Source organism: Felis catus, chromosome A1 (genome assembly GCF_018350175.1).
Source record: "Felis catus isolate Fca126 chromosome A1, F.catus_Fca126_mat1.0, whole genome shotgun sequence".
Classification (NCBI taxonomy): domain Eukaryota; kingdom Metazoa; phylum Chordata; class Mammalia; order Carnivora; family Felidae; genus Felis; species Felis catus.
In genome coordinates this window covers 104,998,487-105,019,925 of record NC_058368.1, presented here as the reverse complement: position 1 = coordinate 105,019,925, position 21,439 = coordinate 104,998,487, and the positions used below count along the sequence as shown (strand labels likewise).

The window sequence follows — 21,439 nt, the reverse complement described above, 5'->3', positions numbered from 1 at the left end:
GTCCAACCACGAACATTCTTTGCTTTTTATTTCATTATCTCCAAATTTGGGATGTAGATTAAAATATACAGATATCCATCATTTAACTACTTTAAGGTAAGTTTATATCTTTGGGGTTTTAATCATTTCTTTTAAAAGTTATTTTTAACGATGTTCATTTTTGGAGAAAGCACTAAAATACAATGTCATTCTGCAACAGCGGTTTTGCATCAAATGCTTTTTACTTTAAGTTGTGAAAACAACATCGATTATACTGCCAAATGCTGCTTAAAAAAATGCTCTGCACCATAAAAGGATTTGGAGCCTTGTTTATTATCATCTAAATTGTACATTGTACACTTGTCGGCAACATATTGTATGCTAAAAAGCCTTTCCTATCTAAAACAATAGATGTTATAGTAAAACAGTTCACAAGTTTTTGGAAAAGCATGATTTGGTGGATTCCTAATCTAAAACAAATCTTTTTGTTCCCCGGAGACAAATGCTGATTGTGTGCCTGCCTCAATTGTTTCACCCCTTTGGTAATCCTGGTCACTCAGAACAGCATTGAAAGAGATCAGAGGGAATGACAGAGCTGTTGAAAGTGTCTGAATGCCATCCCCACGGAGCTGCCCTTCTGAGGCACAATGACTGGTTTTTGTGTGCATCACTCGGAGGTACTTCTGTGTTCCTCCTGGGAAATATCAAAGAAATTTCAGAAAGACAAACCTATTACCATTGATCGGAATCCAAGAGTCTGTCCTGGTCAAAGCTAACATAATTTGTCTGATTTCAAAGTTTATGTCACTTTGGAATCTAAATATGAGGTCCCAGTTCCCATGGTGGTGACCATGTTTCTTCAACCAAGTAAGACAAGGGGGAGTCGAAGTATTTCTGTGGTCCTAGTGCAAGTTCAAAGTGTTGAAAACATGGGTACTGATCTCATGAATTCCTAACATAACCGCAAAAAATGAAGATTGGAGCCTGTGCATTGTGATACGTAAAAATACGGGGTGATAATGGATAAAAACTGATGTAGAATTCACTCAGCTGGCTTTTGTGACACAGGAATGACCTGGCTTAGCCAATGTCTCCTATACTCTTATATACAGTACTTGATGGAAGATGATAACGCTCGATTTGATATCTGCCAATGTCTAGTTTCTTACAACTGGCAGAATATTCTAGGCTGAACTTAACACATTGAATAGTTAAAAAAAAAAAAAAGGATTTGAGTTATACCACTATCGTAAAACCCTTTTGCATTGGATTTATTACTGTCAGAAAATATAAGCTTTATACCTTTTATATTATTCACAAAAATGTCCCCTCCTTACCTGATCTTACAGATCTTATTGCTTCCTATCCAGAGGTGGGAATCTATGTCTCTTTCCCTTGAAACTGGGTGGGCCTCTCACCAATCAAAGGTGGAAGATGTAATGCCACATGACCTCGGGGGCTAGGTCAGAAAATACAACGCAGTGTCTTCCAGTCTGTCTTAGAAGAGTCATTCCTGGAACCCCAAGCCTCTATGTCAGTAAGAAGTACCAGGAAACCATGCTGTGAGGAAGGCCAAATTTGGCCAAAGAGGCCTCACGGTGGGGCCCCGATTCTGCATGAAAAGAGAGTGGTGCCTGGCCAACCCCCACTCTCTGACCACACTCACACAAGAAACCTGAGGCAGAGCCTACTCCCTCCCACCTCTGCCGGTCAAGCCATTTATGAATTCCTGACCCATAGAAACCAGGAGCAATAATAAATTATTTGTGTTGTGTTAAGCTACTATGTTTTGGGATAATAGGTTACACAGTTTTAGATAACAGAAAGAAGACTATCTTCTCCCTTTCTTAAGAGACCTGTTCAATAAGGGGCCTTGCAATAGATCTATATAGCATAGTGATGAGATTCTGCCTCCATTTCTCTGCATCCCATTTAGAACCAAAGAACTCATTCCCCAAGGTGAGAGGAATATTGTCTGCTGAGGGCTCATAGCTGTGTCCTTTTCCAGGAATTGTCCTCAGCCAAAGGACAGCCCACATCCAATACTGGTTGGCTCAGGATATGAAGCTCTGGCCTCCTTGCATTAATTCTGGTCACACAGAAGGGTCGTCACAGCTCCAGAGTTCCTTGGTGGGTAGGTTAAGATTTTGGTTGCAACTGTATCCATCCAACTTCTTCCCTGGCTCAGTCTTGCTTCCCTCACTACCTTACAGGTATTATGCCTGAACGTCTGCCTCAATAAACTACTACACACGAATCTCCATTTCAAGGACAGTCTCCAGATAACCTGAACCAAGACCGGACTTAGTCAAGGGTTAATTACCATGGAAAAGGAAGGTGAAGTCAGGCTCTAAGGTACTGTAATTCCCTGGTTTTCTCAGTAGACAGCAATAATAATTAAAGATTCACTGATTCTCACAATGACATGAACAAAATTTCTAACCAACTGACTCTTACCTGTACTCTAAAATGGTTTCCCTGCCAGTCTTTAAGGCATCTTGTACTCACGCTGATCCTTGCTGGGCATGATCTAATTTGCTTGCCAAAAACCTATTCTGGTTTGGGAAGCTTTCACTCTATGATGTGTCTGTAGAATGTTAAAAATGAAGCCATTAGCAATGAAACACTTGAAACAAGACCACACCCGTTCCTAAGTCGTGGTCTTGGATACACGGCAGAATTTAGATAGAATTCTGCTATGACTGTTTAAGAAAGAAGACTTTTTACAGAAAAGCTTATGAGATTTGAAGGTGCTTATGAGATTTGTTCCATTTTTCCTGAAAGCAAATATTTCATGTTTTATTTGTTGTTTCATCTCTTATTTTATCCAGGTGTCTTTTTTCCAAAATGATTCATCATTTCACAAAGACTGTGAAGAGAAAGATGGAATTCAGAGATCACTGCTAGAATCTGATGGTATGGAGACAGCTCAATGATTCAAACCACAGGACTTTCTTATTTTTCAAAACAGGTTCTAGTTTCCACTTCAGGCATTTATAACTAATTCATGAAGACAAGCTTCGGGCTTATTTTCTTACTTGTGTATCCTGTGTTTGCAGGCTCTTCCATAGCTTTACATGAGCCTGGCTTCCAGCAGGGACTACTGATTTCTCTAGTTTTTCAAAGTTTTCTTGAAGCCATTATATCACCACTAAAAACAAGTGGCCATTGAATGGGAACACCAATTTTTTGGCTTCCCAACAATCTGCACAGTGTAATATGGAATTGTCTGTCCTACATTACTAACTAGGGAACCAAAATAAGGTGCCATTCTTTTTAATATTCAAATTAAGTTTCCCTAACCCCCAATCCACCTGTGGGGGAAAGTATTTCTTCCATTCCTGTGGTCTTTCTTTCCCAAGACTCAGAGGCATTTGATGAGTCCAATGGGCCAGTTTTGATGACCAACTCTTCCAGGAGAGAAAATAGAACACCCTCCTTGGTCAGAGTCTTAGTCTGATCAGGCTGTTGTAAGAAAAAATACCATAGACTATATGGCTTAAAACACAAACACTTATTTAGGTGGATGGGTGACTCAGTTGGTTGACTATCTGACTCTTGATTTTGGCCCAGGGTCATGGGATTGAGCCCCGCATCGGTGTCTGTGCTGAGCATGGAGTCTGCCTGAGATTCTCTTTCTCTCTCCCTGTGCCCCTGCTTGCATGTGCTTTCTCTCTCTCCCTCTCTCTCTTTCTCTCTCAAATACATACATACCTACACACATACATACATAGGTACACTTGTTTCTCATAGGCTGAGAATTCCAAGCTCAAGGCCCTGGTAGATTTGGTGTCTGGTGAAGGCTCTCTTCCTGGTTCGTAGAAGGCTGTCTTCTTGCTGTGTCCTTACATGGTGGATATATCAAGGGAACTTTCAGAGGTCTCTATTATAAGGGAATGAATCACCGCTCAAAGGCCCCCACCTCCAACTATTATCACATTGGCAGTTAGGATTTCAAGATATGAATTTTGGGGGAATACAAACATTCATCTACAGCAATCAGTCAAGTAGGTGGCTCTCTTTAGCTGTAGTGATTTTATTGCCACTGTGCCAATGCAGTCTTTGTCTGCTGGAGAAATCATAGCACATCTGCCAATGTTGACCTGATAGGAGTTTCTCCCCATTCACGGAAGAGCAGCGTTCGTGTCTCATTTCGCTGAGATTGCTCTCAGACCTATAGCTTTATAGAGACACAGTTCCCCACCCCACACACAAACTCTGTCACTTTCCCAAGGTCACTCAAGATGGTAAAGCAGCTGGGGCAGAGGTGTCCAATCTTCCAATACATGTTCTTCCCAGGATTGCATCCTCCACCCAAACGGCACTTACTACTATGGCTTAATTAGGAAACACTCCTTGGAAAATGAGTGCCCAGTTCTGCTTTACTACACGCATGGTGATAGGCCAGGATCTACCGAATCGGAGGCGCTGACGACAGTCCAGGCTCCGTAAAGCCAAGGGAAGGTCAATAACCACATTAGATCTCTCCATCCTCCTACTCCAGGGCCCACCGACTTCCTGACCTACCGGGATTCATGGCCTGCCATCAACAATATAGACCCACTATCCCAACACACACAGACTTGATTCCCCATAACGCATCAACCAGGAGTAAGTAGCAGGAGTCTTAAAATAGCATTATTACACAGTTCTCTGATTCAGCTCCACTAGGTCTGTGGGAACTCGAGTACCTCTCCCCTCAAAATGTAGCATGACACCTGTGGGAATTCTCAGGGGTTCCTACACATGTTTGGTGAAACACTTCTTTGAATATTCGGGTTTTGCTTCTCTCAACAATCACAGCTCTTTCTGGCTCTTCACCACAAAACTTTCTCTTGTTGTGGCTGATCCAAAGCCCTAGTTCCAACTGCAACCCGTCGTCAGTCAGCAACATCAATGCCTGCAACACCAGCGTGCCACACTGCCTCCCACCTGGCCAGGTCCTAGCATATGACAAAGCCACTGGTGGTTCCCAGCAAAGCCACATCAAAGCTGGTGCTGTGCCCACTGAGGGAGCTACGTTCCATCAACGCCAGCTCTGGAGGCCTCTGTTGCGGGTTCCTCATCCCCAAGAGCTCATTAGCTTTTTCCCTGTCTGACTTCAGTGCTTCTCCCTTGGACACAGGGAGAAGCCACCTAAAAGCTTCCTGATGACGAGGAGGTGGAATGATCCGGGGCCACCCCTCAGTTATGATATTTTCATTTTGCCCTTGCTTCATCACCAAATATCCTTTTGATTTTCCTTTAGGACCTACACTTTCCCACACAGATGAGTAACGCCGTGTTTGCTGTGTGAAGAGAGAGACCCTCTAAAAGAGAAGATGTCTATTTTATAATAGCCTTCTCCACAGGCCCAGGGATTTAGAGCACTGTAGAGTTCTTTGAGGAAAAAATGTCAACTTTCTTAAATCCATGAGGGGAAAACTGTCAGCTCTATTCCTAAGGAGTCAATTAATTAAAGTTAAGTCCCCTCAAACACCACCAAATGCCAGCTCCAGATTAAAGAGTGTGCGCATGCATTACGCTTTGACCTCTTGTCACCAGTCGAGTACCTGGCAGATTTGTGGAAAGTAGCTTGTGTGCTGATCCAACAGAAATGGGTATTAGCTCACAAGGAAGGAAGATAATGAGTTCAAGGACAATCTCAAGCATTTTAAGTTTGGGACTTCTCGTCTTTTTCCCCAGCCCCCTCTGCTCCTCTTTGCAAAGCTTTCATCTTTTTGCTTTCCCCACCCACACGTGTATTGCTTGAATCACTCCAGTACCGTCTTCTCATGGGGTTGTGACAGGGTTGAAGGACTACTTTGAAGTCTGTCTGGTTTCACGTTTGAATAGGCACCTCTCTGAGGCAACCCTACCTCCCCTCTGGATGTTGCAAAGATGCAGAAAGATCCTGACGCAAGGCTCCCAGCTCAGTGCCAGGCTCGGAGGCTTACAGAAGAGGCAGCTGTCATCAACTGTAAGTAAGAGCTAAATTCCCACATTGGGAAAAAGGTTTGCCATCTGTGGAGCACCAACCTCATGGGGGTGCTTAATGTGGTCCTTCCAACCCTAACCCTGTGCCATCAGGGTGACACCAGTGGGAAAGTTCAGGATCTGAGATTTCTTCTCTACTTTTCATCTTCCACATACTTCTGTTAAAAGGTAATCTCCAGTCTAAGCAGTTGCCACTCCTTTCTACCATTAGAGATTAGTTTACTAGACTACTTTCCCAAATAAGTAGAGGAAACAGGGCACAGAGCAGGAAAGTTCAAGAATGCTGGGTATTAAGAATGAAAAGAGACACACAGCTAAGTGAAGGAGAAAGAAGCAAATAAATGGAATATCCACAGTGTACCACAACAACCCAGTTAAGTAGGTATTAATCCCCCTAGAGTAGGTACTCATTATTTTGGGATTTTTAAGCATGAGAAAACTGAAGTTCAGACAGGTTAATAATTTGAGCCACCACTGACTATGAACTAGAGATTCCAAATCAAGATAGCCCAATCCTTCTGTATGGTACCTCCCGGGAGTCTAACTCATCACTTGAACCACTTTCCCAGGGAAGCCCCAGCTGGTAGAGTCCCCACCCCTCCTTACCCTGGGGATGGATGGTTGCAGAGATATCTCTTTGGAGGCCTGATTTCTCTGCATCTTCAGCTGCTGGTTGAGAGTCTAGTTGGAGATGTCTTAAGGCAGATGCCCTGTAATAACCATTAAAGATAACTAGCATACTAATACTATTGTTTATAGAGATTCTGCTGCATCGCTCTGCTAAGCAATTTACAGACCCTGTCTCAGAGAGAATGCAAGTTAGTCAAATACCATCACCGGTCATTGGCAGTCGACCTTTTCCTTGGAACCCCAAAGCCACACAGTCTCAATGTGTGTTCAGGTCATGGAACGAGCTTGTTAACTGATCTAGAAACCAATTTCCTTTTATTTTTCTCTGCCGATTAAACTCCCTCACCTGCTGTCTCCCGATCCTGAAATAAAATTTTAGGGATGTCTCTGGTTTCCAATAATGCTTACATAATAAAAGTTCTCTGGTTACCTTCACACATTATTAAGTCCAGTCCAGCTGAAAATTATAGAGGTCAGTCTGTTCTAGGAGAATAACAAAACTCCATACTCATTCAGAGTTAAAGCCTCTCCTTATCCCTCCATCCGGTTCTGTTCTACCCTGGAATTCTGCCATGAGGAAGGAGAGGGGCAAATGTTGGGCCTCTTCTCTCTTGTCCTCCCATCTCTCCCCCGCCGTTTCTGTTTCTCATTGCTCCGTGACTAGGCCCAAGGGTAGAGGAGAGAGAGAAGGCACAGATATAAATTGGTGTCAGTGCCCTTTAGGCAGGGGGCATATCTGAGGTTGGCTTCTTTCTGGTAGGTATGTCAACAGGTTCCTAGGAAAATCTAGCTGGAGCCTTTGGCCATGGTGCCTTTTTCCTGGCCACCTATCACCCCGTTGACCTCTGGGCTTCAGAGGTCTATACCTCCTTAGGGTCCTTTTACTCATCCGGACTATCCTTGTGGGCAGGCTGGCTCTCTCATGTGAGGCCCAGAACTGATCCAGGGAAACCATTACTTCTACCCTTCCAGCTCCTTCCCTCTCCAGGAGGCACACCCTCCAGTTCCTCTGCCACATCCAGGCTGACCTAGCCAGAGAGTCAAGCCTGGGGACAGGCTGTGCGAGACACAAAGACCACTATTTGCGTGCTCCCTCGAAGCTCCCTTCACTTGGCTTACGGGGTAAATTCTCCCCTTTTCCATAGCAAAACTTGGGGTGAGGGAGGGAGGGAGAAGAGAAATACAACAGCACTTTGAACTGCCTGCAAAGAAAATGTCTGAATTCTTGGTCTATTTCACAGAGCGTCTGCCATCTCCTTAACAAATGGGATCTAACGTACTTAGCACCTCATCTTTTATTCTGTGGTTGGAGGCTCCACTGGGACAGCACAGACCCATCTTTGGGTCATACAAGACTTCATCTTGTATGGCAGAAGGGGAGGGTTGCATTCTGTGCTCAAAAGATTCTCAAAGAAACCACAAAGACAAGGCTGGGCAAAGCTCCACAATAGAGAAGACATCAGTACATGCAGCTAGGAGTATATACAACTGCAGGACAGACAGAGGGACAAGGAGAGGCATAAATGAGAGCAGATCCATAGACCTAAGAAATAATAGGAGATAAAGATTTCCCTACCAACATAGGGGCGCCTGGGTCACTCAGTTGGTTAAGCATCCGACTTCGGCTAAGTCATGATCTCGCGGTTTGTGAGTTCAAGCCCCGTGTCGGGTTCTGTGCTAACAGGTCAGAGCCTGGAGTCTGCTTCAGATTCTGTATCTGCCTCTCTCTCTCTTCTCTTCCCCTCCCCTGCTCACGCTCTGTCTCTCTCTCTCTCTCTCAAAAGTGAAAAAACTTAAAAAAAAAAATTCCCTTCCAATGCAAGAGAGACTCACAGACTTTTTCAAAAGTGAGACCATACCCAGCCATCTTTAACTGTCATAACACTAATACAGGGACCTGGACCGTGCACCTGATATGGTCCTCCTTTGGGTGTGATGAGAATAGCGACTGAAAGAATATTAAGGCTGAGAAGTAATCATTTCAGCCCTCAAATAACCCCCAGGAGTTTCTGAAAAGTTTTACAGAAAATTACAACCATATGAAAAGCAAGTTGCCCCAGACCTGGTGTGAGTCTTTTCATCTTATAAATCAGTGTGTCCAAGCCTGTGCTTCTAAGTGGCAGAAAACATCAACAAAGGAACCAACTAGTTTGAAGTCAGAGGTTTTTTCAGGCATTGAGCAGAGTTTAGAGTCAGCTTATTTACTAGCAGTAATCAGCTTTCTACTTTCCAGAGATCTTCTTTGCCTGGAGTTAATCTGTAGATAATCTGGATTAAAGAGTTCCAGCCTATTAATAATATGGACCACCTCCACCTGTTTCTGTGACAGGTACAAGACTATGGAAACATAGTTAGTCACTACCTTTTGCCCTCCTCAGCTTTCTTTTCTTTTCTTTTCTTTTTTTTCTTTTTTTAATATGAAATTTATTGTCAAATTCATTTCCATACAACATCCAGTGCTCATCCCAACAGGTGCCCTCCTTAATGTCCATCATGCACTTTCCCCTCTCCCCCACCCCCCATCAACCCTCAGTTTATTCTCAGTATTTAAGAGTCTCTTATGTTTTGCCTCCTTCCCTCTCTGTAACTTTTCTCTCCCCCCTTCTCCTCCCCACTGGTCTTCTGTTGAGTTTCTCAGGATCCACATAGGAGTGAAAACATATGGTATCTGTCTTTCTCTGTATGGCTTATTTCACTTAGCATAACACTCTCTAGTTCCATCCACATTGCTACAAATGGCCAGATTTCATTCTTTCTTATTGCCAAGTGGTATTCCTTTGTATATATAAACCACATCTTCTTTATCCATTTGTCAGTTGATGGACATTTAGGCTCTTTCCATAATTTGGCTATTGTTGAGAGTGCTGCTATAAACATTGGGGTACAAGTGCCCCTAGGCATCAGCACTCCTGTATCCCTTGGGTAAATTCCTAGCAGTGCTACTGCTGGGTCATAGGGTAGATCTATTTTTAATGTTTTGAGGAACCTCCACACTGTTTTCCAGAGTGGCTGCACCAGTTTGCATTCCCACCAACAGGGCAAGAGGGTTCCCGTTTCTCCCCATCCTCTCCAGCATCTATAGTCTCCTGATTTGTTCATTTTAGCCACTCTGACTGGCATGAGGTGGTATCTCAGTGTGGTTTTGGTTTGTATTTCCCTGATGACCTCCTCAACTTTCTAAGGAAGAATCTTTGAACTGCTCAGCTTTGAACTCTAAGGGCAATAGGTAAAGTGAAGAAAAGTGCTTAGAGACACTTCATATTCACATAAATTCAAAGAGGGAAGGGAAGGGAAGGGAAGGGAAGAAGGAAGGAAGGATAAAAAGACAAAGAAAGGCAGAAAGGCAGAAAGGCAGAAAGGCAGAAAGGCAGAAAGAAAGAAAGAAAGAAAGAAAGAAAGAAAGAAAGAAAGAAAGAAAGAAAGAAAGACACAAGTTCTCTGAAAAGGAAAATTTCCAGAAACATCAGGGAGAGGAGGAAGCAAGTGTAAGTATCTAGAGCACTGGAGAGAAAGCCAGCATGTCCCGGAGATTTGTAGACTGTTGGGAGAGCTTTGAAAGAGCTACTCCTGGGCAGGGTGGGGCCTCACAGAGTGGACCAGGTAAAGAGGTTTCCAGGCATTTCAGTCTTCCCTTACGTGATGCAACCCTCCTTCAGACACCTTCACTATAGACGTTATGTTTCAAGACTTGTGGAAAGCGGAAGTGTCTTTTATACATGCTATTGACTTGGGCTAGATCTTAGACCAGGGGTTGATAGACACAATTTGGGTGGCAAATGAGAAAGGGTCACATTAATGAGATGATGGCAGTTGACCTGCCCTTGAGAATGAAATGTCATGGAAATGGCCCAAACCTGGCAAGAGCCTTTGACCCTAACTCACATGTGCTTATGAGCAAGACAGATGAGCACCCACATGACCTCCCCCACATGTCCACCCCTGCTCCTCTCCCCTCAGTGCATCCTTTCAGTGATGGCTGAGCCCTGCCATGTCTGCTGGAACCTACATCACCTCACTCAGGCCCCACCACATTGTTTCCAGGAAATAGTCCCAAAATATACAACCATTTCTGACTGTGCTTGATTTATTTTCTTCCATGGATTTTTCTGTATTTTCCAAATGTACTGTGATAAACAAATAATATACATGGTTATAGTCCTTTGATAGGCACACATGTTATTTTTTTTTTAAAGCAAGCAAATCATCTTCTTAATTGTAATAGTGATTCAACAGTCAGTCAATTATAGTTGCTTATAGAATCCATGTCTACGGACATTTCCAAAGAATAACATCAATGACTCTGACTTTGGTAATTTGGAAGTTAGCCCTCTTGGAAGGATGGAACTCAAATCAATCATCCTTAATTGGCTCTTCTCTGTAATAAGGAAATTCTACTTCCTCCCTTAGCTTCCTCCCTGCCAATCCATTTTTATGCTTTAGCCTGAAAGATCAATGTCAGATGACACACACTTGGGCCGTCTTCAGAAATATACAGTGTTAACAGCTGAATTTAAGCCACACGGCTCTGCAAGATTTTTAAGGTCTTCCGTACACCAGCTACTTCACCTCTCAGATCCCACCAGCTACAGCTGACACCCTCCATGTTCCAGCCCCAGCCCTAGGGCTACCTCTGCTCCTGCTGGAGTGAGACCCCCACTCCCATCATCTCCCCACTGCCCACATCCACTAGACGCTTTAAGGTCCAGATCAGGTGTCCCATCCTCCCATGCACCCTCTCCTGTCAGCCTTCATCCATGCCATGTCGACAGCTTCCATCTTTAAATTTCTTTGAGTTTATCACTTGTACTATCTGCAGGGTTTTTTTCTGTCTCTGATTCTCTACTTAGTTGTTCTGCACAATTTAACTCTTTGGTATATTATAGTATATCATTACAATCCTACTTACGATGCCACTGTGGCAATGAGAGAATGATGCAGGCCCTCCCATGAGCGGACTTTAGACTGCATCTTCTGGCAAGGAAGCTCACCGAGTTCAGTCGTCAGTCCATCTGATCCCCAGAGATCCATTTACTTCAGATTCATATTTTAATTGACTTAGAAGGGTTCTTTTACTACCATCATAAAAAATAACCAAGAAAGTTACCTTAAGAGGCAATAGTTTCACATTACAGGCTATAGAACCAATCGTATTGCTAAGCATGTAAATGACACATTTAAATTGTACAATAAAATGGATCAAAAATTTGTTCTTTGGGATATTTACAGACACCAGACATACCTGCAAAGAATACACAGCAGTCAAATACAATCAGTAAATACTGGGTCAAATGAGCAGATGTCTTTCGTGTAGACTTTCTTGAAGTTTCATAACATTGGCACTGGGGATCTCCCTGAGCGGGTTAGTGTACGTATGTGGGTATTTCCGCAACAGAGATGACCAGAGGCCCATTTTCCTATGGCGTGAGTTCTGGGGTGCGTGTTCCATGGCACTCATGCTGGCTGATGTTGATGTGGTTCACACGTTCCCTTCCAAAGCCTCCTCGGCAGGATCTTGCTTGAACCTTCAGCGAGGGGCCTCTAAGGGAAATGTTTATTTTCTGTTCCTCACTTCCTCTGTGCTCTGTTCCTCTTCTGGTCATGGGAAGGCCCTTTGCTCCTGTTCTGCGCATGTCACATGTTTAGTGCTGAGCCACATCCCAGAGTGCGAATAGTTCTTAGCCTCTTTCTGCATTTGTTCAGTTGGCATTGCAGTTCAGGAGGCAGCCCCATGTGCTGACTGACAGTGTGGACTCTGGAGTCCCACGGCCTGGCTTTCAGTGATCACTGCCCCGGCTGTATAAACCGGGGGCATTTCTTCAACTCTCAGTGCCTCACGTATAACGTGGCAACAATTACAGAATACACTTCATGGGATTTTGTGGGGAGTTAAGACAGAATCTGACCTCTAGTGCATGCTGTTGGTGTGAATCAGTGTTAATCCTCAAGAATTCTGTTTCTCCGACCATAGCTTCTTGCTGTTACTATTGGCTATTGCGAGGACCCATGCAAATCCTAAGACATCAGGAAACCTAGCTCATGATTTTTGAAAACTAATTGCTGTACTTGCCGGAGAAAAATTTTCTTTCTGTTCTTGGGTGGGAAAAAGAGAATAATAGCAAGAAACAAGTACCTGTTCTTAAGGAGAAGAGAACAGTTTCTGGGCTAAGTGTGACCTCAAGGAGTTCTTTTCTATTACTCTGCTCTGGGGGTCAGCAACCTTCTGTCAATAGCCAGACAATAAATATTTTAGGTTCCGCAAGATGAAAGGTCTGTGTGGCAACCGGTCAACTCTGCTATTATAGTGTGAAAGCAGCCATCAGCCATACGTAACTGAATGGGCATGGCTATCTTCCAGGAAAATGTTATTTACAAAACCAGAAAGCTGGCTGGATTTCACCCATTGGTCTTGTTTTGTGACCTCTGCTCTGTTATAAACCTTGGATTTCCCAGCCATGGGATTTGAATAGGAGTTCTGGGGTGTCTCCGTCTACCAAATGTGAGTAAGGCATCTGACCGCTCTGGAAACCAGTAGAAGTGAGAGAAGCCAGTCCAAGGGAAAGACCAACAAATGTTGGAAATAACTGCAGGGAACGGATGCACAGTCCCGGCCACGTTGTAAACTTTTGGATCAACTCTGTCGAAGCCTGACCTACCTCGGGAGTCTTGGTTATATAAACCCATAAATTCCCATTATTGTTTAAGCCACACTGAGGCGCGTTTTCTTGTCATGTGGAAACCAAAATCTTCTACTGAGACAACATGCTTATAGCTCAATGAAGTACACCAATGAACAATTTATGGTGGACGCTCTTGGTGTTCAATTTGCGTTTTATCTCTAGTTAAAACTTTTGCTGACTGACTCAGAAAAGAAATTTAATGATGAAACCCCCATCCCCAGATGAATTCAGAGTCATTCATTTAAACATTTCTAAGCGCTTTCGTCATTTCTAAAGTGCTTGAGGACATTATCCTTCAAGTATATGTTATTTCTAGTTTATTTATAAAGCTCTCTTGTATTTTGGTTTTATTGCTTCTGGCTCTTCTGTTATTTTACATAATAAAAACAAGCAAAGTCACCCATCAATCTACAACCCCTCAGAGGTCTGACTCTAGTTGAAAAGGACTCTGGATAAAATCAGGAGAGGCTTTTGCAATGCCTTCATAAATCAACTTTTGCTTGTAAGCTTTCTTTAATGCCTCAGTCAGCCCTAAACATAAAGTTCCCTGATGCTGTGGCTACCATTTCTGTCTTGTCTAAAGCAGACATTTCTGTCTTGTCTAAAGTAAAGGTGGTACTCAGGCAGAGGGGTCCGGAAGTGTTTTCCGAGTCCACTAGAGATTCTGCATCTTGAACACAAGAAATGGTCAAGGACTCACTGATGGCATTTATGCCACAGGTAGGCACCTTCCCTATGAGGTCTCTGAGTATATGGCAGAAACTCCACACCAGACATCACCCATCCTTGCTCATTCACACCCTCAGACATTCCCTGTGCTCATGGAGCCTCACTGACTTGCAGACCAATCCCCAGAGGGCTGAGAATGACCCAGTCTTCGCCTTGTACATCAGTTCCACACCGGCCAAATGACAGCACTCATGAGACCCAAGGTCCCACCTGGACATTAGGGATGAGTCAGTGATTTTGTTCATATGATGAGTCAGTTTTCTGTGTTGCTGTAACAAATTACAATAAACTTCGTAGCCTAAAACAACACAAATTTCATATCTTACAGTTCTGTAAGCAGAATTCTGATGTGAGTCTCACTGGACTAAACTCAAGATGTCAGCTAGGCCTTCTGGAGGCCATAGGAAAGAGTTTCCTCATCTTTTCTGGCTTCCAGAAGCTGCCCGTGGTCCTTGGCTCATGGCTCCTTTTCACCTCCAAAACCAGCAAACAGGGACTGAGTCATATCAAGTTGCTCCAATTTATTTTCTGCCTCCCTCTTCCACCCAGCTAATCCAGGATAATCTCCCCATCTCAAGGTCAGATGATTAGCCATTTTATTTCTACCTGAAGTCTTAATTCCCCTTTGTCATGGAGCCTATCATATTCATAGGTGTCAGGGATTAGAACGCAGACATCTTTGGGGCCATTATTCTGCTTACCACAGGGGGATAGACAAGGAAAACACAAATAAAATATACTTAATGATAGATGATGATAAAAACAATAGAGAAAAGCAACAAAGGAGAAGGAATCGGGTATGCTAGACAGGTGTATTCTTTTATACAGGTTGATCCAAAAGGTATCATGATTTGACTCTCGTGAGTAAAAATCTCTGAGAGATAAGGGAAGTATCCAGGAAGGTATCTTTGGGGAAAGCCTTCCTGCAAAGGGGACAATTAGCATCAAGTGAGGGCAGGCTGAGAGTGTCCAGGGTCAGAAGAAGGAGAGGGTAGCTGAAACTGTCTGAGGTACAGAGGGAATGAGAGAAGAAGATGGACAGAGTGTGGGAATGGGGGGCATCACATCACACTTTGCAGGCTAATGAAAATGACTTTGGATTTGGTTTAGCATAAAATGGAGAGGTGGGGGTTTTTTCTTCAGTTTTTATTTATTTATTTATTTATTTATTTATTTATTTATTTATTTATTTATTATTTTAGAGAGAGAGAACACACATGTGAGCAGGTAAAGGACAGAGAGGGGGGAGAGAGAATCTCAGGCACGTTCCATGCTCAGTGCAGAGCCCAACACAGAGCTCGATCCCATGACCAACATCGTGACCTTAGCCGAAATCAAGAGCTGGATGCTTAACCGACTGAGCCACCCAGGCACCTCATCTTCAGTATTTTTAGAAAAATTTTATTTTTAAATAATTGTCGATTTCCAGAAGAATTACAATTATCATCCAGAAAGACCCCATATACTTTTTACCCAGCTTCCGATCATATTAACATCTTTTATTACCCTGGCATTTATCAAAACTAAGTAATTTAAAGTTGGTACAAAGCTATTAGCTAAACAGGTTACCGATTACAGGTTTGGGAGAAGATTCCCACGGAGGTGAGTGCCCTTCTTTTCATATATCACGGGGCACACGATATCACCATGGCTAAGTACCGGTGGTGTTAACTCTGATCACTTGATTAAAGATGTGTCTGCCAGGATTCTCCACTGTGAAGTTCTTTTCTCCTTTCCATACGCTGTTCAATGGACGTGAATCCTACGTTCAGCCCACACTCGAGGGAATTAAGTTCCAGCTCCTGTAGTAAAGAGTTATCAAAGAATTTGTGAATATATGATAAAACTGCCACAGTAATTAATAAGTATTTCGCAGCAGATACGTTGAGGCTATGGATGTATCCTGCTTCTCCTTAAAGCTTTACCTGCTAATATTAGCATCTATCAGTGGATCTTGACTATGACAAGTAGTGTTCTTATGCTCATTTTCTATTTCCTTCATCCCTACTATGTTGACTATTTGGAATTCTTCTGTAAGGAAGATTTAACCCTTCTGCCCTATTTATTCAGTTACTGATATCAGGATACACTCGTGTATCATCATTTTGTTCTTTGGATTATAATCCAATACTGTCATTATTTTCTTGTTTCTCCAACTTTTCTGGCTTTGGACATTGAGAACTCTTTCAGATTAGTTCCTGTGTCCATTTGACATGCTTCCATTTCCTTTTTTGTTTTAAGCATATTCTTCTTCTTTTTTTTTTTTTTAATTTTTTTTTCAACGTTTATTTATTTTGGGGACAGAGAGAGACAGAGCATGAACGGGGGAGGGGCAGAGAGAGAGAGGGAGACACAGAATCGGAAACAGGCTCCAGGCTCTGAGCCATCATCATCCCAGAGCCCGACGCGGGGCTCGAACTCCCGGACCGCGAGATCGTGACCTGGGTGAAGTCGGACGCTTAACCGACTGCGCCACCCAGGCGCCCCTGTTTTAAGCATATTCTTACGTTTTGGTACTACAAGATATAGTTGTATTTTCTTGGTACTACAAGATTCCTTGAGGGGTGACGTGGTGGCTCAACCAGGCAAGTGCCTGACTCTTGATTTCGGCTCAGGTCACAGTCGCATGGTTTGTGAGATCAAGCCCTGAGTCAGGCTCCATGCTGACAGCATGAGGCTGCTTAGGATTCTCTCTCTGCCAGCCACCCCCATCCTGCTTGTGCTCTCTCTCTGTCTCAAAATAAATCAATAAAATTAAAAAAAAAAATTCTTGATACTCCGGGCTCATCTTGTATTTTCTCTATACCAGCCCTAGAATTACCCACTGCTCTTAGCAACCCTGGTTCCTCTAACTGGGGCATGGTATTAAAAACCCAAGATCTGGGTGCAGGTGTCTCACTGGAGAGATTTGGGGAGAAGAGATACACATTCTGACTTATGTTTTCAAATGATGAGTCTTCTTACGGCTGGGTTGAAAATAGCTACATGGGGGTGATTATTGCAATAATCCAGACTCCCTGACTTTAATCTAGGAAAGTTGTACAGTGAATAATCCCATCACTGTGAAGTACCTCAGAGCCTTTTCCATGAGCCAGCACACAAACCACAGCTATCCTTTATTTGTCAAACTCTGACACTGAGCCCCACCGTGTCTCAGGCATTATGCTCTCTGCTGATGGTGCAGATATGAAAAACAGCACTCCCTCTCCCTGGGACTTTCACAGACTGCTACAACAGGCACAGCACAGTGTGATACGGAGGGGAGTAAAAAATTGTAAAAGGTAAAGCGTTGGGATAAAAGAGAGAGTAACTTTTTATCGGAAGGCCAAGAAAGCAGAATGCAAGGTTGAGAAGGTAGTACTGAAGTCCTATTGATGTGGTTGGAATCTGGCTTTTACCCTGTATTAGCTGATGACTCTGAATCTTCGAGCCTCAATTCCCTTACCCGGAGGAAATGACATCACCTACTCGTAGGGACCCTGCCACACCCACCACAGAGTTTCGTCCTCATCCTGTACTTCACGGTTCTCCTATAGCTGCGGGGAGAGGGGACCCTATGTCAGATTGTGGCCAATACAATGCGGAGGAAGTGATGGAATCCCACTCAGAGACCTGGCCCCTAAAGCCCCCCTATGATCTCTCACTTACTCCCTCCCTTCTATGCAAAAGACTTCAGGAAAGTGGAGGTGCATTGCAACCCTCTGCTCACTGCTTCAAGGACGGCACTCACGAGAGCCGTGCAGTCACGAGCATAGCTCCAGACACTGCACGAGAGCAAGAAACACCCTGGCTGCAATTCTGGGACTACATACTGCAGCGGTTAGCCTATCCTGATTAGTATACCACGTCAAAGTTTGCTGGAACACTAAGGGAGATCAAAAGCCTGTGATAAGCCCTCAGTAACTGATAGCCTTTGTTATCTTAGCCATGATGTGTAGGAGAAACACTGAAGAGTGGGGACTTGAAAGTATTTACTAGGTGCATGGCAGGCGAGAGGAGCTTAGAGCTTTGAGATGAGGGTACAAAAATGCCAAGTAAAAAAAAAGGAAAAGGGGGAGAAGTAGTGTCAAAAAGGGAGGAGGGGGGGAAATGACATGAGACAAAAGGAAGCAAGAGCCGTCCGTGTCACTGGAGAAGCAGCTGCCCTAGACATGTGTCCTTCCCCGCACGCCCCCCGCCCCCCAGCATGTCCAGCCTGTGACACGCACAGTGGCGTGGCCAGGCTCGCCGTGCCTGAGACAGCTGCCCAGAGCCTCGCTGATACTCCTCCCTCAGCTGTTCCAGATCCAGACTAAGCAACTGGAGGCCTGGCTTTTTCATTTGTTTGAACCTGCTGGCAAGATCCTTCCTGGACCCGCTTGTTTTTACTATTTGAAATGTGTTTCTTTTATCACCTTCCGGTCACAGGAATAGTCTTAATGGAGTGTAGGATCCAAATTGGGGGCAGAAATTCTCCACTCAGGAGACGCCAACCAAACAAAGGACAGAGGTGTTCTTTGTCTCTCTGGCCTGTCAGGGAACAAAGGACAAACGCGTAGAATAGGGTTAGAAAAGCTGCAAAGGATACTTTTCTTTAACAACCCCTGTGAGCAACACAGACGTTTCCCTGGGCTTTGGGGCTCACCATGTAGCCAATACAACTGCTTTCAACCGTGCACCAGAATGTTTGAGAAGAGTCTTCATGCTTTTGAAAGGTACTATTGGGGTGCCTAGGGGATTCAGTTGGTTGAGCATCTCTTAATTTCATCTTGGGTCGTGGTCCCAGGGTCGTGGGATTAAGCCCTACAATAAGGCTCCATGCTGAGCATATAGTCTGTTGAGGATTCTCTGTCTTCATCTCCCCTCTCCCCTGCTCGCACTCTAGATAGATAGATAGATAGGTAGGTAAATGGTACTACCTATTTAGGTTTTTGCTAAACTCAGTAGAGTTCACTTAACCAAAAAGTCATTGTCCTGGGGCCCCCATAAATGTTGTTGAGCTCTGAGGATGGTTAGGTTATGGCTTCTGCTTAGGCGATGAATAGGAACCATGTCCACAGCCAGAAAATTGACACCTGGCCGATCAGACCAAATCCGCCTCATTTATTACAGAAATCTTATCCCCCAGAAAACCACATGTTAGGAAAAATCTAGGAGTCAGTGTTTCCAGGCAAAAGGACCACCCGTGGCTGAAAAACAGGAAATAGCTAAAACAAAGAAAACCAGATCCAAATAAAATTTGGAGGCATGTGAAAGTTATGAACCCTTTAGAGTGAGATGTTGAAGTCCCGGCCTCAAAAATTCTGTGTCCATGTCTTCCCTTCCCACCTCCTCGTCTTGGGGGTTTTCCAGGTTTCCTGTCTACCCGTAAGCATTTGGGAGCAATGCTTCCTGCTTAAAGAGTCACTCTAAGCAAGCCCTGACTACAATACAGGCTTCTAAAAGAGCCCCGTGTGTGTAAATTAAAGCACATTAGCCCATCACGCCCTTTTCCTGGAAAGGAAATCACATCTCCTTATGTGTATCTGTAAATCAAAACCTACTTGTCTATGGCTTTCTCTTCAGCATGCCAAAACAAAACCCGGTGCAGGGTTGGCCTGGAGGAGGGCTGAGCACACAAAGAGATCCATTCAAGCCTTTGGACTTCAAGAGAATCATATGGTCCAACCAAGGTCAACAAGATGATTGCAGCCTGATATCAAAGATTAGTTTTTAAAGGGACAATACACAACTGCTGCTAAATTCTCTTTTCCTTTACAACAAATGCTCAGAAAAGAAACAAGCAGTGGAAGAAACATCTAATCTGATTTGTGGTCCTATCTCTGAGATACGCAATTATATAGTGAGTTGAATCTGAAGTCTAATACAAAAAGAAAGAAAGAAAGAAAGAAAGAAAGAAAGAAAGAAAGAAAGAAAGAAGGAAGGAAGGAAGGAAGGAAGGAAGGAAGGAAGGAAGGAAGGAAGGAAGACTCCTTACATTATGGGATTTTACTAATAGGACATACTGTGGAAAATTCCCTGACATGTTTCATCAATACTTAAACACACAAACTTCCTCCAGATCTCAGCTGCCATAGTCTTTTGGGGGAAAATTATCTTCCTTTCTCTCTTTAGCTTCCTTTCTTCCTTCCTCCTTCTTCTCCCTCTTCTCCCACCTACCCGCTCTTTTCTTTTTCATCCTTTTTTAGGAAAGAAAGGGAAACAGAAATATACTAACATTTATTGAGCTCCTGCTTTGAGATGAGAGTTTTCCATGTGTTATTCAACAACTATAAGGATTCCTTCCCTTGGCTCAGTCTGACCTGCCATGCTTCCAGTGAACTCACTTTTAGTAGAAATCAAAAAGTAACTAATGCAATTTATGACGTGCCAACAGATGTCAGAGTCCTCTGAATGACTAATATGCCCAACCGCATCTAAAAAGCTACACCACCTACTAATGTGCAGAGAATACTTTTTCTGTTTTTCATACAAAAACGCACGCACACACACGAACAGATGTTCTTTCTTTTCATTCTGTACTTCATACGCTAAGTTTTATTGGTGGCGGGTTCTCTATCTCCCCCTCCCCCTTCTAGGACTTGATTAGCCTCTGGGAATGGGGAGTATCTTGAACAGTGTTGAGAAAAGCAGCTTCTCTGCCCTTCTAAATGCCATTCTCTCCCCTTCCCCATCTTATTCTTGCCCTCACCCACTGTCCCACTCCGCTACCCCGGGCTTGACATCTGAAGACCTTCCTGCCCCATCTTCCACCAGGCAGGAGTGCGGTTCCCAGGAAGGGAACCTGGTCCGAGAAATCAAGGAAGAGGCGTGTGATTACTCCGTACTTTTCCAGAGAAATATCTATTATTTCTTCAGATTAAACATTTATGGAATAAGACAGTTACTCAAATGGAAACAGGTTGTGTTTATTTAAAGGATTATGTGGAATCTTGATATATTAATACACAGCGTCCCTTATACGGACCCCACTTTCTCCTCGACACCCCCGCTGTCATCACTTGGCCTGCGTCCCCTGCACACCTTCCCAGGCAGCCTGGGGCCTTTCAACAGACAGGATCTGATGTGGCTTCACAGACTGGCTATTCCAAAGGGAAGGGCGCCGTCTGCTTTTTTGCCAGAAACCTCATTCCTTCTCCTCCATAGTAGTCAATTCCTTCCTTCGTTGCTTCATCATACTTTATCCCATGATAATATGATTTCATCCAAATAAACTTTATAGGGAAGAAAATCTAACTCTTAACCAGAATGGCTTCTCAGACGCATTTAGGGAAGTTAGCTTTCTCCCCAGGAGCGTCACACCCTCGGTTGGGCAGGTGCTCTCCCTTGGTCTTCTAACAATAACAGCTCGCACCTGTTGCGCTGTTTCTCCCCTGATCTTCTCCAGACTATCAGAAAGGGACTCTTGTAGCGTCATCTTACCATGAGGAAAGTGAAGCACAGAAAGTTTAAGCAGCCCACGGCCCATA

At 43.8% G+C, this 21,439-nt stretch overlaps 1 long non-coding RNA gene across 1 annotated transcript in view; it reads left to right on the top strand.

The window, feature by feature from the left end:
• Nucleotides 1-1,174: 1,174 nt before the first annotated feature.
• The window catches only part of LOC111560755, a 68,692-nt gene continuing 48,427 nt past the window's right edge, over nucleotides 1,175-21,439 (top strand). Inside the window, exons 1-4 of the long non-coding RNA XR_002742731.2 lie at nucleotides 1,175-2,109; nucleotides 2,193-2,334; nucleotides 2,811-2,895; nucleotides 5,815-5,938. This is a non-coding gene — a long non-coding RNA (uncharacterized LOC111560755). The remainder of the gene's footprint in view (nucleotides 2,110-2,192; nucleotides 2,335-2,810; nucleotides 2,896-5,814; nucleotides 5,939-21,439) is intronic.